Here is a 17,119-nt window from a genome sequence, read left to right as displayed (position 1 = left end):
CAGCTCAATGAAATTCAACCCTCAGTTCTTGCCCTGGTGAATAAGTGATCTTAGCTTTAATTTCTACAATGTCATTAAAGAAAAAACATATTAATTTGCCAAATGATAAAAATCTATTAAATATTTCTGAACATGCAATGACATCAAAAATTTGTTAAATAAAAAGTGCAGGTTACAGATATTTTTACTGTATGATTATATTTTATATATATATCTATATATAAATACAGATATATATATTTGCATAAATGCATAATATATCCCATAGCATACAAATATACAGTACCAAATATATTCACATACCCTTCCCCCACATTTGTTTGTTAAAGAAACTGGTTCATTGCATTCCAATGCTGAAACAAGAAATTAAAAGACTTGATCAGATTCAGGTTTGATGCTTTTGACAAGACTTCTTTATAGACAGTGCCTATAACATAGCACATTATGTCTGATTGGTGTGTGTGTGTGTGTGTGTGTGTGTGTGTGATATTTACCAGCCATTTATCACCATTGTATAGGTTCCTTACTTAATTATGAGTTTTAAAATGATGATGCTCAAATTCTATCATGCCTTCTTATATTAGCTAGAATACACTTATAAAGAGAAACTCCATCCTCAATAAATTTGCTATCTTTATGTACAGCTTATGTAGAAAAAAAAGAATAAATATTTGATTCTTCCTCTTTATAAATTTTCATAAAACTAAATTGATTTGCTGGGCTTCTGCAAATGTCAACAATAAGGTTTCTTTGTGTTGTTGTTATCATGATGAACTCACCTTTTAACATTTTGATGGGCTTCAAATCCTTTTATAGGATTTTTATAGCAAAAGACTGACAAGATTTGACTTATATCAAATATCACTCACTTTAAAATATCACTCTGTCTGCTGAGTTAAAAATAGATAGTGAGGGAGCCTGGGTGAAAACAGAGGGGCCAGTTGGAAGGCAATATAATACAGAAGATTGATGTTGGTAACAACCAGGTTGGTAGCAATAAAGGGGCAAGAAGTAGCTAGACTTTGGACATATTTTGAGGGCAAGCCGAGAGAATTTTTTGATAAGTTAGGTGTGGGGTATGAGAGAAAGAGAATACTTAGGCTAACTCCAAGTTTTGGACACTAAGCATATGGAATTTCTGGTTCAAATAATTTAGTTTCATTTCCATGTGCCATACAAGGAAAAGATCAAAAGTTGTGAGTAGCAGGACTTTTCTGACAGCAGGTCACACAGTAGAAAGTAACCACTTCCCAAAGGAGTTAATTCAAGGCCTGTTCATAATCAGTGCATCGTGGAGTGACCAGGAATGAATAGATCTTTACTTGTAAGCATGCTCTGAGACAATGTGGAGTAATTAATGTACAATGTGCAACACACAAACCTAGAAAACCTTAAATGTTAAAACCCAAAGAAAATCTGGTTTCTAACCATCTAATTGCCTTAATCCTCCCTCCCCCAAAACCACTAGTATTACTACCAACTGGTACATTGTTTTAGCTGAATATAGTAAAAATAAAATACCCTTAGTGACCCTACCTTTGGGAGAGATAATTGAGACAATCTTATTTCTGTAGATTCCAGAAAAAACTTCCAAATCTTGCCACATGGTGAACTAGATATGTTGGTGGTGGCAAGTGTGGGGGCCAAAAAAGAAAAACTGTAGGACTGAATAGTGTGAAATATTAAAACAAACAAACAAACATGTTTATATGCATACCTGAGGCCATGATATCTGATAAAGGAGACTTTGGAGCAAAGAAAATTAGAGACATAGAAGATATTACATAATGGTAGAAGGATAAATTCACCAGCAAGACATAACAATCTTTAATGTATACACATCCAAACAACGGAATCTCAAAGTACATGAAGCAAACACCGATGAGGCTGAAAGGAGAAATGACCATATCCACAATTATTGTTGGGATCTCAACACCTTGTTTTCAGGAAGTAATAGAATTACTAGAGAGAAAATCATCAAGAATATTGAAGAGCTGAATAATATAATCAATACAGTAGCAGAATCTACATGACATATACCAGAATACTCTACCCAACAACAACAGAGTATACATTTTTTCAAGTTCCCATGCAACTTCATTAAGATAGACCATCTCCTGGGCCATCAAACAAACCTCAACAAATGTAAAAGAACTGAAATATAGAGTGTGTTCTCTGACCATAATGGAATCAATCTATATAACAACAGAAAGTAAACAGAAAAGTATCTAAAGACTTGGAAATTGTAGTTGACATCTATCATTCCAGTTCATTGTTCAGATCCTTGTTATAAAAGACCAGAGGTTAGAAATAATTGTCTCCTTAGCTGAAGGACATTTCAGGCTGAACAAAAGAAAGCTCACTCAGGATATTTCGGAATATTGTTGAGAGCAAGGCTAGAAGGAGAGGGACAGTTTAGAAGGCTGTTACATCAGTCTCACCTGACATTAAAGCTTGTACTATACTAAAAAAGAAAGTACAGCTTGCTGATGTTAATGAAGTCAATTTGGTAGTTTATTGGATTTAGGAGGTGAGAGAGAGGTTGCCTACCAGGTTGTGGTGAAGTTGTTAGATTAGAGAGGCCTGAAAGAAGGCAAGATTCAGATGCCTTCCTAGTGTATAACTCATGAATGTTCATACTTCTATTCTTTATAAATGCCGCACCATTTTCTAAATGGTTCTACATAGTTACCTTCTACTTCAAGATTTCTTCCCTGATTATGCCATCTGTCAAATAAGGCTCCCATATATAGACAGGTAGAGAAGTTTGCTTTCTGGGGTTTGTATGATTGTTCTATATAGGCAGGTTGACACTTTGCTTGCCCTACCATGATGTTAGGCCAAGATGAGGTACCTGGTATGAGACCACTGATGTGTCTTCAAACTTGTATGTTTTTTCTTAATTTTAAAATAAATTTGGGGCGCCTGGGTGGCTCAGATGGTTAAGCGTCTGCCTTCGGCTCAGGTCATGATCCCAGGGTCCTGGGATCGAGTCCCGCATCGGGCTCCCTGCTCCTTGGGAGCCTGCTTCTCTCTCTCTCTGTCTCTCATGAATAAATAAATAAAATCTTAAAAAAAAAGAAGTTATAAAATAAATTTGATTTTAAATTTATTTTTTATTTAAAATAAAAATGAAGGTAGCTCTCCTTAAAGAAAAATAAAGGCGGGGATTCTCCCCAGGGTAATTTTGGCAAAGGGAGGCTTCATTATGAACATGTGGATATGAGCTTCATCCTTCCCAACTTCAGGAGGTTGATGGAAACATGGCAATGAGGGATTCCCAGTAGGACCCTCAAATAAGACAGTAAGTGATCAGGCAGCCTGGTTTGCATGCTGCAGCCCCTGGGACTGCAACTTTTTTTTTCTCCATAGTCTTTTTCTTCTCTCACTGAAAGTGAAGAGTGATAGAACTGGAATAACAACTGAGCAATCCTAATTCTAGAATTGGCATTATTGAGGTGAGAATATATAGAAGGTTTTGTAGCATTTCTATGCATTTCTATATATTTATGGACACTCCCTTCTATCCACTTCCCCACAGCACTCTCTCTACCTTCCAACCCAACAATAGCTGTGTGAAATGGCATAATGAATACCAAGACAGAACATTTCCAGAGAGGGATATGGAGAACACACAGGATGGAAACCCAGGGGGCTGGTTCAGGATCACAGTAAGTATCCTGACAAAAAATAGGGAATGTGCAGGAGAGGCAGATCAAGGGGAGTTGTGTTGGTCTCATATAGAGATGCTAGGAACTTTGTTGAGGACAAAGGGCAGGTTCACACAACCAATTCAAAGGGAACAGGTTGACTGAAGGAAGGTCAGAGGAAGTTGACTAAAGGCAAAGGTGGAAACTACTGCCAAGGATATGGAGCAACTCCTCACCAGATGCCACAGTTTGGCTCAAGCTGAGTGTGGAGGTCTATACTCTCCAAATTCCTTGTCAGAGGAACAGGTAGGGTTTTCAACACATAGGATTTTCTGTTACCTTATTAAAGGAAAATCATTTTAAATATCTAAATTTGATTGTTTGGGAGTTAAATATTCAAATAGGGAGAATGGAAAATTAGAAAATCCATGTCTGGCAAAAGAAAAAATTAAAATCATGTCCATAGTCCCTACTTTGGAAGCCTTTTAAAGCTCAGTAGAAGGTTGGACTAGAACACCAGGTTGGGTCTGTTCTACAGTCTTACTGCCCTGTTGTCTCGCTTCTCTCCCATCCCTTCTTTTCATCCTTAGACTCCTTATGGAATAAAGTATAACAAGACATGGCTAATAAATTCAATACAGAGCCATTGCAGTGTCCCCTTCACCATGGTCGATGTAAGACAGGTGGTGAATCCGGATAAGTGGGAACAGGGAAGAGGGAGAGATAGCTCAGCAGGGTCCACTGGCCTCTGACACTATTGCTGTTGCTTTCAATCCCTGTATTTCCATTACTTTAAAGACCAGGCCCAGTTCTTTATTCAGGATGCTAGGGCTGCCTCTGCATTGAAGGATATCAACTACAAGATTTGTGATGAGGAAAATCAAAAGGTATGTGTTGAGGATATTACCCATACCTAGTTCCAGTGCAGGAAGACAAGCCAGTCAGTGGCCAGTCATCTTAAAATGAGAGTTCCTAGTGCTTACCCCACCTCTCCTTATAGCTATCTATACATGTCAATCCCTCTGCTGTACCTTACTCTGTACAGAATAAACTGGAGCCAGAAGAAATGGAGCAGCTAAAGGTAATGAAGTCTCAAGGCCCATTGTGTGCCCATACCCAGACCTACCTCTTCTTTCCCCATCCCCCAATTTGCCTATCACCATGACAGACTCACAGTGGCTCTCACCATATTTCTCTGCAGCTGACCATGAGCAAATGCTATGATATCTCCCAAAAAGCTCTTGACCTCCATAAACTCTACTTTGACCCAAGTACAACTGATAGTAGCAATTCTGGAGGTCTGCCTGGAAGGGAGACTGAGGGATGGTAATGAGGGAAAGGTTGGTGCTGGCCCTGGATCCCTCTTAGCCTTCTGATGCCTCCTCTCACCTTTTTGAAGATGGACCATGATATAGATATAATCCTGAATTGAAGAAACTGCATGGCTGCCACCCTGCAGATCATCAAAAAGAATTTCCCTGAGGTGAGGCCTTATGTCCACTGCTGGTATTATGGTAGGGGGTGGAACACATGGGATAGAGGGAAGATTTGTCTCTGAGGCCATAGATAGTAACTATCACTCTAACTCCTTCCCCAAAAGCTTTTGTCCTTGAACTTGTGCAACAACAAACTGTACGGGCTGGATGGCCTGTCTGACATTATAGAGATGGCCCCCACAGTCAAGATCCTGAACCTCTCCAAAAATGAGGTGGGAAGAGGGAGCCAGATCAAAGTTGGGGTTGATAGTGGGTGGTTGTGCTCATCAGAGTGATGACAAGAGGCAGAAGAAGATACCAGAGCAGGAGGGAGGGCCCAAGTGTCTCTATTCCTAGGACATTTCTCCGGTTTCTTTCCCGTATTTTTCAGGTGCAGTCAGCCTGGGAGTTAGGCAAGATGAAAGGGCTGAAGCTTGAAGAGCTGTGGCTGAAAGGGAACCCTCTGTGTGGCACCTTCCCAAACCAGCCCACCTATGTAAGGTCTATGGTAACTTCTGTCATGCCTCCTGAGGACATTTGTACCTTGGGAACCTGAATTGCCACCTCTAGGAGGACCATAGGCCCCCTCTCTCCTCTCTCTGTGTCCCTGACCTGTGCTTAGAGGTCTTTTCCTTCCTATGACCTGCTCACTTGTTCTCCAGGTCTGGGCTCTGTTTCTCCACTCTGCACCCAGCTGTCTCTAGCATTCCTTCCCATGAGAATGCTCCAGGAAGCAGGAGTCCTCCTCTCCAGGACTAGAAGTGGCCACTTTGAGCCAGATGCTATGAACTGAACTGCCAAGGGTCCTCCAGCCAGGACCTCATGCTGAGACAGGCCTTCCTACTCCCTGCTGAGATGGGGATTCCCTCACCCCAAGAGGAGCCTACTTTCCTTGAAAAAATTGGGTCCCCTTTCTAATTCCAGGCTGCCACGGTAGCTTTCCTGCCCCATGCTGAAGGTTGAGGTCCTGGGGGTGGCTCTTCCTCAAGATCCTGTTCCTCTGGCCCAATGTCAGGAGCTAAGCCCTCCTTGGGAGAAACCAGGCTTCCCTGAATCAGGGGGCCAGAAGTGGGTGACTGCCAGTGAGCAGAGGGCTTCCTGAGGCAGGAATGGAAGGCAGAGGGCAGAGGTGCTTGAGGAGAGAGGACAGGCCTCTCAGAGGCACTTCCCCCTCTCTTCCTTCCACACATCACATCAACCTGACTGGTCCTTCAGAGAAGCCCTGGGTAGCCCGACACGACTATAATCCCTCAGGCTAGGAACTGACTGAGAGAGGCACAGGTGTGCTGGGGCCATCAGGAGGGAAGGCAGTGATCATAAGAGGGGGCCACAGACCCTCAGCCCCATGCTGACCTAGGGCTTGACCCTCTAGTCCTTCTGGGGTAGGTCTCCTGCCCCTGTGGCTGCCTTGTTCCCCATGCCTGGCTCAGACTGAGCTCTCACAGGTGACAAAGTTTCAGCCAACACAAATGGGCCCCCAACCCAACACCTGCATGTTTTCCATTCCTACTTTGGGTGCCAGGGCCAGCCAGGGCAGATGATTTCCAGGGCAGGCTATTTCTCCTGGAAAATGTAAGGTGAAGATGAACCAAGCATGATTTGGGATGTTGCAAGGGAGGCTTTGTCTACCACATAGTTTCAAGGTGTGTTTTGATTCCAGAAAAGCTATAATGGATCTGAGATTCTTAAGGATCTAATCCTTCAGTTCCTGCTTCAGTAAGTACCCATGGGACCATGAGGCTGAAGAGGGCTGGAATGGTTCACCCAAGCATAGGTCTGCTCATGGGTTGAGGGGAGCTTTCAAGGCCCCGTGGGGACCCAAACCATAGAGATAGCCTATTGCCTTTGCTCTTCTTCATGTATTACTTGATCTATGACTCTGGAGACTGATAGGGTCTCCTCAGTGCTTACCACAATGAGGCCTGCTTCTCCCTGACCATTCCCTTCAACCCTGAAGATGCAGCCTTGTGAGTATCACAGCTCAGACTCTGTTCCTGGGCCATGTGTCTCCCCAGCAAACACATATCAGCTCCTGGAAACATCTAAATTGACCATGAGCAAATGCTATGATATCTCCCAAAAAGCTCTTGACCTCCATAAACTCTACTTTGACCCAAGTACAACTGATAGTAGCAATTCTGGGGGTCTGCCTGGAAGGGAGACTGAGGGATGGTAATGAGGGAAAGGTTGATGCTGGCCCTGGATCCCTCTCAGCCTTCTGATGCCTCCTCTCACCTTTTTGAAGATGGACCATGATATAGATATAATCCTGAATTGAAGAAACTGCATGGCTGCCACCCTGCAGATCATCAAAAAGAATTTCCCTGAGGTGAGGCCTTATGTCCACTGCTGGTATTATGGTAGGGGGTGGAACACATGGGATAGAGGGAAGATTTGTCTCTGAGGCCATAGATAGTAACTGTCACTCTAACTCCTTCCCCAAAAGCTTTTGTCCTTGAACTTGTGCAACAACAAACTGTAGGAGCTGGATGGCCTGTCTGGGCCACCACCTCCTTTTCCTCTTTTTTTTTTCCTAGAAACAGCTTGGAAGAATACTTCAAGGATAGCAGCGATATTAAGAGTCAAGGACCCTGGTAAATGTGAAAAGCAAGAAGATCAGCATGGGAAAGGGGGCATGAAGGGAACATACATAGGGGCCAAGGGCCTGACCTTTCCTTCTCTTTCCCCCACAAACCTGCATGTTCAGCTGCTAAAACATACAAAGTATGACATTGTTGACTCCCTCAATATGCTGCCCAAAACTCAGCATGACCTTAACCCCTATGTTGTAGACCTGATCATTCAGATGGTGAGCATGTTTCCTCCCTTGGGCAGACCAAGAAAGTCGTAAGTGGGTAGGAGGTTTAGAAGGATACTGAGAGCCTTAGTAACTGTTCTTCCCTTTCAGGAAACAATGCTCTGTTTTCATGTCAATGGGGGTTTTAAGGAAGGTACGTATCTGTAGAGTCCTCTCCCCAGATACCCCACTATTTCTTTCCCCTGGCTTGGCTACCTTCCAATTCTTCCAGCTTTCCAAGTTGCTCTCTTCCCTTCCTTTCCTTTCCCTTCCCTTCCCTTCCCTTCCCCTCCCTTCCCTTCCCCCTTCCCTTCCCTTCCCTTCCCTTCCCCTCCCTTCCCTTCCCTTCCCTTCCCTTCTCTTCCTTTCCCTTTCCTTTTGATTCCCTTTGTGTTCTCCCATCCCCACCTTGCCCCCAGACTATCCTGGTCTGACATACATCCATGCCTTTCTGACCCAACACAGCTTACATGTTAGAGGCACAGGCTGTGGCATTTTATAGCTCTCATCTCAATTCCTTACTCTGTGACCTTGGGCCGATTATCTAACCTTTCAGTTTCCTCATTTGCAAAACAAGCTAGTAATACCCTTATCTTGGGCTGCTTTAAAAATGAATCAAGTGAACATGTATTTGTCAGAGGATCTGATACATGTTGGGGGTCCTACCCCTGGGAGTTGATTATCCCTATTGTTACCCTCTCAGTCCTTGAAGCCCCCTCCTATCTTCCAGTGAAAAATTGTCCCTGTCTGGCTCCCATCAGGGTACTGCAAGACTATCAAGTAAGTCCTTGAAAGGGGAATCCTGCTTGTGTGAAAAATATGTACAACTCTAAGGGGATATTGCTGTTTGTTGTCATTGAAATGGAAGGATATTCTCAAGGTTCTGTCCATGCTTTCACCTTGATCTTCATTTTGACTTCTGACAGCAATTCCAGGTAAGTGCTGTGTTGTGGGTGCAAAATGGGAACAAACACCCATCCCAGCCTGAGGACAAGGGTGTAGGAATGTAGTGGTACAGCCTAGAGGTTTCCTCAGTGGAAAGCTAGCAGGTAGACCTAAGGAGAGGTCTAGGTTAGTGGTTAAGAGTGTGGACTCTGGAGTCAGAATACCAGGTTCTTTTCCTGACCTCAACACTCACTAGCTAGCTGAGTGACATTGGTCAGGTTATAACACCTCAGTGACTCACTGTCTTACTCTGAAAATGGGGATTGGAGTGTCCATTCCTTGTGCCTCTGTAAAAGGTAAATACATTAGAATTAAATCTACAAGTCTAGTGAAGCTGGTAGACAATCCTTCAAAAGTGGGTGCTGTGGGGGGGCCAGAGGTACCAGCCAAGGAATCCAGGGATCAGGCACAGTAGGGGTATGGGAGGAATTTGGTAGCCGAGTGGCAATGGGAGCAGGATGGTTGTTGGGGGTGGGGTTGTCCATTTCTCCAGTTGTCTAAGGGTCCAACTTTCTTCTAGTCTGTGCATTGTGAATGATGAACTGATTGTGGGGAATGCCAGGACCAAAGAAACTCAGAGCACCTTCTCCATTCCAGTGCCCTCACCCTCCTCAAGCTGCATGCCTAACCTTCTCCCAGAATCAGTGGGAAATGATGCAGGCTTTCTCCATTCAGTCTGGGACAAACCTCCAGTGGTCTCAGAAGTGAGTGTTTAGAGTCTCAAAGTATAGGAGGGAGCTGGGAGGAATGAAGGAGTGAAGGAGTAAATAATAGGAACTTGCAGTTAATTTGTACAAAATAACTATTTGGATGTTGTGCTTCCAAAAAAGTAAGTTCATGAAAAATATATATTAATTTTATTGTGATATATGTAATTTTAAAACAATATAATGTTCAGATGACATGAGCATGTGTATGTAAAATCCTAAGAAAACTACCAAAAAACTATTAGAATTAATAAACAAATTCAACATTGTTTCCAGATACAAAATCAATATAAAAAATACATTTTATTACTATGCACCAGTAATGAACAGTCAGAAAATGAAATTAAGTCAACAGTTCCATTTATAATAACATTAAAAATAACATACTTAGGAAACAGAACCATAAATACAGAGAACAAATTGATGGTAGGGAGGGGGGTGGGGAGGGGGTCAAAATGGGTGAAGGGGAGTGGGAGGTACAGGCTTCCAGTTGTGGAATGAATAAGTCACAGGGATAAAAGGTACAGCATAGGAAATATAGTCAATGTATTATAATAGCATTGTATGGTGACAGATGGTAGCTACATTTATGGTGAGTATAGCATAATGTATAGACTTGTCAAATCACTATGTTGTACACCTGAAACTACTGTAACATTGTGTGTCAACAATACTTCAATAAAAAATTTAAATAACATACTTAGGAATCAAATTTAACAAAAGAAATAAAAAATGTATACTCCAAAATCTGCAAAACATTGTTGAAGTAAATTTTAAGAGGCCTAAATAAGTAGAAAGAATCCCATGCTCCTGAATCAGAAGACTTAATATTGTTAAGATGGCAATATACCCCAAAGTAATATACAGGTTCAGTGCAATCCATATAAAAATCCCAGCTTGTTTCTTTGTAGAAATTGATGAGTTAATCCTAAAATTCATATGAAAATGCAATGGACACAGAATAGACAAAATGTTCTTGAAGAACATAGTTGGAAGACTCATAATTCCCTATTTCAAAACTTACTACTAAGCTAAAGTTATCAATACAATATGGTAATGACTTAAAGATATCATACAGATTAATGTAATAGAATTAAAGTACACACACACATACACACACACACACACACACACACACACACACCCTCACCTTTATGGACAATTTATTTTCAACCAGAGTGCCATAAATATTCAGAATAAAGAATAGTGTTTTCAACAACTGATTAAGGAACAACTGGATATCCACTTACAAAAGAATTAATTTGTAACCCTATCTCATACCATATACAAACATAAATTACTATAAAAATCTTTAAAAAGGTGTCTGTGCCTGCTGCTCCATCCTGTAGCTACCTTCTGCCTTCTCACCACCCACCATGGCCCTCCTGAACTCCAGCCAAATCCTATCTTGGGTAGCCACTGCTTTCCACCCAGGCCTCACTGCCATGACTCCCACCAGAGACAGCTCCTGGTGGAGCCATGTGGAGATGGGGCCCCCAGAGCCCATCCTGGGAGTCACAGAAACCTTTAAGAGAGACACCAGAGGGAAAAAAAAGAATCTGGAATTTGGTGCCTACCATGATGATAATGGAAAGCCTTATGTGCTCCCTAGTGGCTGGAAGGCAAAGGCCAAGATTGCTGCAAAAAATTTGGACAAAGAATACCTGTCCATTGTGGGACTTGCTGAATTTTGTAAGGCATCTGCAGAACTAGCCCTGGGTGAGAGCAATGAAGTGTTGAAAAGTAGCCAGTATGTCACTATGCAAACCATTTCTGCAACCAGGACCTTGAGGATTGGAGACAGTTTATTACAAAGATTTTTTAAGTTTAACTGAGATGTCTTTCTGCCCAACACATCCTAGGGGAATCACACCCATCTTCAGGGACACTGGCATGCAGCTACATGGTTATTGATACTAAGACCCCAAGACATGCAGCTGTGACTTCATAGGCACTATGAGGATATTTCAAAAGTGCTACAGCAAAATGTTCTTCTGCATGTCTGTGCCCACAATCCCACAGGAATGGACCTCCCTGAGCAATGGAAGGAAGTAGCAACAGTGGTGAAGAAAAACAATCTTTTTGCATTCTTTTGCATGGCCTACCAAGGTTTTGCCAGTGGTGATGACAACAAGGATGTGTGGGCTATATGCCACTTCATCTTCATTGAACAAGGCATTAATGTTTGTCTCTGCAAATCCTATGCCAAGAACATGGGCTTATACAGTGAGCATGTGGGAACCTTCACTGTGGTCTGCAAAGATACTGATGAAGCCAAAAGGTGGAGTCACAGTTGAAGATCTTCATCTGCTCCATGTATTTAAACCCTCCAATCGGTGGGGCCTGGATTGCCTTGACCATCCTGACCAGCCCTGACCTGTGAATACAATGGTTGCAGGAAGTAAAAGGCATGGACCACCACATCATTAGCATGTGGACTCAACTGGTCTCCAACTTCAAGAAGGAGGGCTCTCCATACCACTTACAGCACATCACAGACCAGATTGGCATGTTTTGTTTCACAGAACTAAACCTGAACAGGCGGAGAGGCTGACCAAAGAGTTCTCCATCTACATGACAAAGGATGGCCACATCTCTATGGCAGGGGTCACCTTGGACAATGTGGGCTATCTTGCCCATGCCATTCACCAGGTCACCAAGTAATTTCCCTGGTGAAAGGGAACACAGACAACCTTCCTGTCTACAGCATCTGCTGTTGTGAGATTCATATGGAGGGAGAAGGAAGGTAGATGGTGGTGAGCAGGTCATTTCTTTCAACCACAGTACTCAACACTCAACCATTGAATGTGTTTCTCAGAAAAGAACATGTAGTGAAATAGGGCAGAGGCATCTGTGGCTGGTGTCTGAAACTTTGTCTCTCAAAACCAAACTCCTGCTCATCTTTAACTCCAGCTGTTCCAAAACAGTTTATGTGTACAAGAAAGACATAGTCCCCCCAAAAACCTGTTAATCATGCCATTGCAATCAATATTTCAGAAGCTTTAACTGAAGCACCTTATGGTGCTGGGGGCACCTCTGCAGATCCAGCATGAGAATAGCACCTATAAGAGGCTTTGTGGGAAGACCTAGTTCTAACATTAGCAGTCAGCCTCATGTTTGTCCTCCTGTGATTGAACAAGATTATCAATAGACCTTGTTTTTCTTTGTTTTTGTTTTTTTATTATGTTAGTCACCATACGGTACATCATTAGCTTTTGATGTAGTGTTCTATGATTCATTGTTTGCATATAACATCCAGTGCTCCATGCAGTATGTGCCCTCCTTAATACCCATCACCGGGCTAACCCATCCCCCCACCCCCCTCCCCTCTAAAACTCTCAGTTTGTTTCTCGGAGTCCATAGTCTCTCATGGTTCATCTCCCCCTTGGATCCCCCCCCCTTCATTTTTCCCTTCCTTCTCCTAATGTCCTCCATGCTATTCCTTATGTTCCACAAATAAGTGAAACCATATGATAATTGACTTTCTCTGCTTTACTTATTTCACTTAGCATAGTTTCCTCCAGTCCCATCCATGTTGATGTAAAAGTTGGGTATTCAACCTTTTTGATGGCTGAGTAATATTCCATTGTATATATGGACCACATCTTCTTTATCCATTCGTCTATTGAAGGGCATCTCAGCTCTTTCCACAGTTTAGCTATTGCAGACATTGCTGCTATGAACATTGGAGTGCAAATGGCCCTCCTTTTCACTACATCTATCTTTGGGGTAAATACTCAGTAGTGCAATTGTTGGGTCATAGGTTAGCTCTATATTTAATTTTTTGAGGAACCTCCACACTGTTTTCCAAAGTGGCTGTACCAACTTGCATTCCCACCAACAGTGTAAGAGGGTTCCCCTTTCTCCACAACCTCTCCAACATTTGTTCTTTCTTGCCTTGTCAATTTTTGCCATTCTAACTGGTGTAAGGTGGTATCTCAGTGTGGTTTTGATTTGAATTTCCCTGATGGCTAATGATGATGAACATTTTTTCATGTGTCTGTTAGCCATTTACATGTCTTCTTTTGAGAAGTGTCTCAACAGACCTTGTTTCAGAAATCATGTTTCATGAAAACTAACAAGTCTGCTGCCACTGCAGTGAGGAATATAAAAGATGCTGTTTCCTGTCTTATTTAAGAAAAAAAAGCTCTTCTTTTTAATACTTTCAGGCATTTTAATGTTCCTCTCTACTCCTTTATCACTGCTGTTCTTTTCTTTAGGCACAGAGATCTATAACTAGCGTAGGTTTTCATTCTATTCTACTGCTTGATTGACCATCAACCCCATCTTATAGGATTTACTTACTTGAAGAATGAAGAATATAATTTACTGTCCATCCAATATCCTCACCTTCCTCATCAAAGAATCAGAGAGTAGGTAACTGAACTTAATTTCAGCATCCTTTTCAATGATCATTTAATTTTTCCTGTCAGGATGTTGCCTCTGCCCAGTTGGACTTCTTACTTCATTCAGTGAGGTTGTGTAGTCTCTCATCTCACATCATGAGCCGGTGATGCAGGGCAGAACCAGGAAAGAGGATATCTGGGCTTTGGTTTTAACCTTTGTGTGCTGGCAACTGGGCTCACACTTCACCTTTTGGAAAGATAACCACCATCTGCTCTAATCATATGACATATTGCAGCTTGATTTCTCTGTTAAAGTTACTGCAGACAAAACAAAAACAAAAACAAAACAAAAACAAAAACTTAAAAGAGGGGTGCCTGGCTGGCTCAGTCAGTAGAACATGCAACTCTTGATCTCAGGGTTGTGAGTTCAAGCCCCATATTGGGCATATAGCTTACTTTAAAAAAAATCTTAAAATATAGGGGTAAATTCTTTGTGACCTTGAATTAGGCAACAGTTTCTGAAATATAATGCAAAAGCACAAAATAAAAAAGAAAAAATAGATCAATTGTACTTCATCAAAATATAAAATTTTTTGCATCAAAGGAAACTAACAATAGAGTGGAAAGACAACCCACAGAATCAGAGAAAATATTTGCAAATCATATCTGATAAGGGATGTGTATCCTGAGTAAATAAAGAACTCTTAGAATTTAATTTTTTTCAACTAACATCTTTACTCCTGGGGATAGAAGCATTTTCTTTTTTATGTAAATTCAATTAATTAATATATAGTATATTATTAGTTTCAGAGGTACAGTTCAGTGATTCATCAGTTGTATATGACACCCAGTGCTCATTACATCACATGCCCTCCTTAATGCCCATCACCTTGTTATGCCACGCCCCCCCCATCCAGCAACCCTCAGTTTGTTTCCTAGAGTTCAGCATCTCTTATGGTTTGTCTCCTCTCTGATTACGTCTTGTTTTATTTTTCCCTCCCTTCCTCTATGTTCCTCTGTTTTGTTTCATAAATTCCACATATGAGTGAAGTCATATGAAAGTTGTCTTTCTCTGATTGACTTATTTTGCTTAGCATACTACTCTCTAGTAATCATTGCAAATGGCAAGATTTCAATTTTTTGATGGCTGAGTAATATTCCATTGTGTGTGTGTGTGTGTGTATATATATATATATATACCATTTCTTTATCCATTCATCTGTGGATGGACAACATCTGGGCTCTTTCTATAGTTTGGCTATTGTGGACATTGCTAATATAAACATTGGGGTGCAGGTGCCCCTTCAGATCAATACATTTGTATCTTTGCGGTTTATACCTGGTAGTGCAACCTGAGGAACCTCCATACAGTTTTCCAGAGTAGCTGTACCAGCTTGCATTCCCACCAGCAGTGTAAGAGGGTTCCACTTTCTCTGCATCCTTGCCAACATCTGTTGTTTTCTGAGTTGTTAATTTCAGCCATTCTGACTGGCGTGAGGTGGTATCTCATTGTGGTTTTGATTTGTATTTCCTTGATGCCAAGTGATGTGGAGCATTTTTTCATGTGTCAGGTTCCTGCCTGTGTTCTCTTCTAGGATTCTGATGGATTCCTGTCTCACATTAGGTCTTTCATCCATTTTGAGTCTATTTTTGTATACGGTGTACGAAAATGCTCCAGTTTCGTTCTTCTGCATGTGGCTGTCCAATTTTCCCAACACCATTTATTGAAGACACTGTCTTTTTTTCCCATTGGATATTCTTTCCTGCTTTTCGATGATTAGTTGACCATAGAGTTGAGGGTCAATTTCTGGGCAGTCTATTCTGTCCCATTGTTCTATGTGTTTGTTTTTATGCCAGTACCATACTATGTTGATGATTACAGCTTTGTAATACAGCTTGAAGTTCAGAATTGTGATGCCACCAGCTTTGGTTTTCTTTTTCAACATTCCTTTGGCTATTCAGGGTCTTTTCTGGTTCCATACAAATTTTAGGATTATTTGTTCCAGTTCTGTGAAAAAAAGTTGACGGTGGGGAGATGAACCATGAGAGATGATGGACTCTGAGAAACAAACTGAGGGTTCTAGAGGGGAGGGGAGTGGGAGGATGGGTTAGCCTGATGATGGGTATTAAAGAGGGCATGTTCTGCATGGAGCACTGGGTGTTATACGCAAATAATGAATCATGGAACGCTACATCAAAAATTAATGATGTAATGTATGGTGATTAACATAAAATAATAATAATAAATAAATAAATAAAATAGGATGGGGCGCCTGGGTGGCTCAGTTGGTTAAGCAACTGCCTTCGGCTCAGGTCATGATCCTGGAGTCCTGGGATCGAGTCCCACATCGGGCTCCCTGCTCAGCGGGGGGTCTGCTTCTCCCTCTGACCCTCTTCCCTCTTGTGCTCTCATTCTCTCTCTCAAATAAATAAATAAAATCTTTAAAAATAAAATAAAAAAATAAAATAAAATAGGATGAAAACATGAAAAAAAGTTGATGGTATTTTGATACGGATTGCACTGAATGTATAGATGGCTCTGGAAAGCATAGACTTTTTAACAATGTATGTTCTTCCAATTCATGAGCATGGAATGTTTTTCTATTTGTGTCTTCCTCAATGTCTTTTATGAGTGTTCTATAGTTTTCTGAGTACAGATCCTTTGCCTCTTTGGTTAGGTCTATTCCTAGGTATCTTATGGTTTTTGGTGCAATTGTAAATGGGATTGTTTTCTTAATTTCTCTTTCAGTTACTTCATTATTAGTGTATAAGGGTGGAACATATTTTACTACATTGATTTGGTATCCTGCAACTTTACTGAATTCATTTTCAGTTCTAGTAGTTTTTTGGTGGAGTATTTAGGATTTTCTATATGTAGTATTATGTCATCTGCAAATAGTAAAAGTTTTACTACTTCCTCACAACTTGGATGCCTTTTAATTTCTTTTTGTTGTCTGATTGCTGTGGCTAGGACTTCCAGGACTATATTGAATAAAAGTGGTAAGAGTGGACACCTGTGTCTTGTTCCTGACCTTAACAGGAAAGCTCTCAGTATTTTCCCATTGAATATGATGTTCACTGTGGGTTTTTCATATATGACCTTTTATTATGTTGAGGTATGTTCCCTTTAAACCTACTTTGCTGAAGGTTTTTATCATGAATGAATGTTGTACTTTGTCAAGTGCTTTTTCTGAATCTA

General features: G+C 41.3%; 2 pseudogenes; both read left to right on the top strand.

The window, feature by feature from the left end:
- The first annotated feature begins 2,845 nt into the window (after positions 1 to 2,845).
- On the top strand, positions 2,846 to 9,575 carry LOC110582306 (annotated as a pseudogene).
- A 1,375-nt stretch (positions 9,576 to 10,950) lies between these two features.
- LOC110582290 lies at positions 10,951 to 12,238 on the top strand (annotated as a pseudogene).
- Positions 12,239 to 17,119: the final 4,881 nt, after the last annotated feature.

The sequence above is a fragment of the Neomonachus schauinslandi genome, chromosome X (assembly GCF_002201575.2).
Source record: "Neomonachus schauinslandi chromosome X, ASM220157v2, whole genome shotgun sequence".
Classification (NCBI taxonomy): domain Eukaryota; kingdom Metazoa; phylum Chordata; class Mammalia; order Carnivora; family Phocidae; genus Neomonachus; species Neomonachus schauinslandi.
The sequence above is the reverse complement of the archived record's forward strand: the minus strand, read 5'-3'. Positions and strand labels throughout refer to the sequence as shown.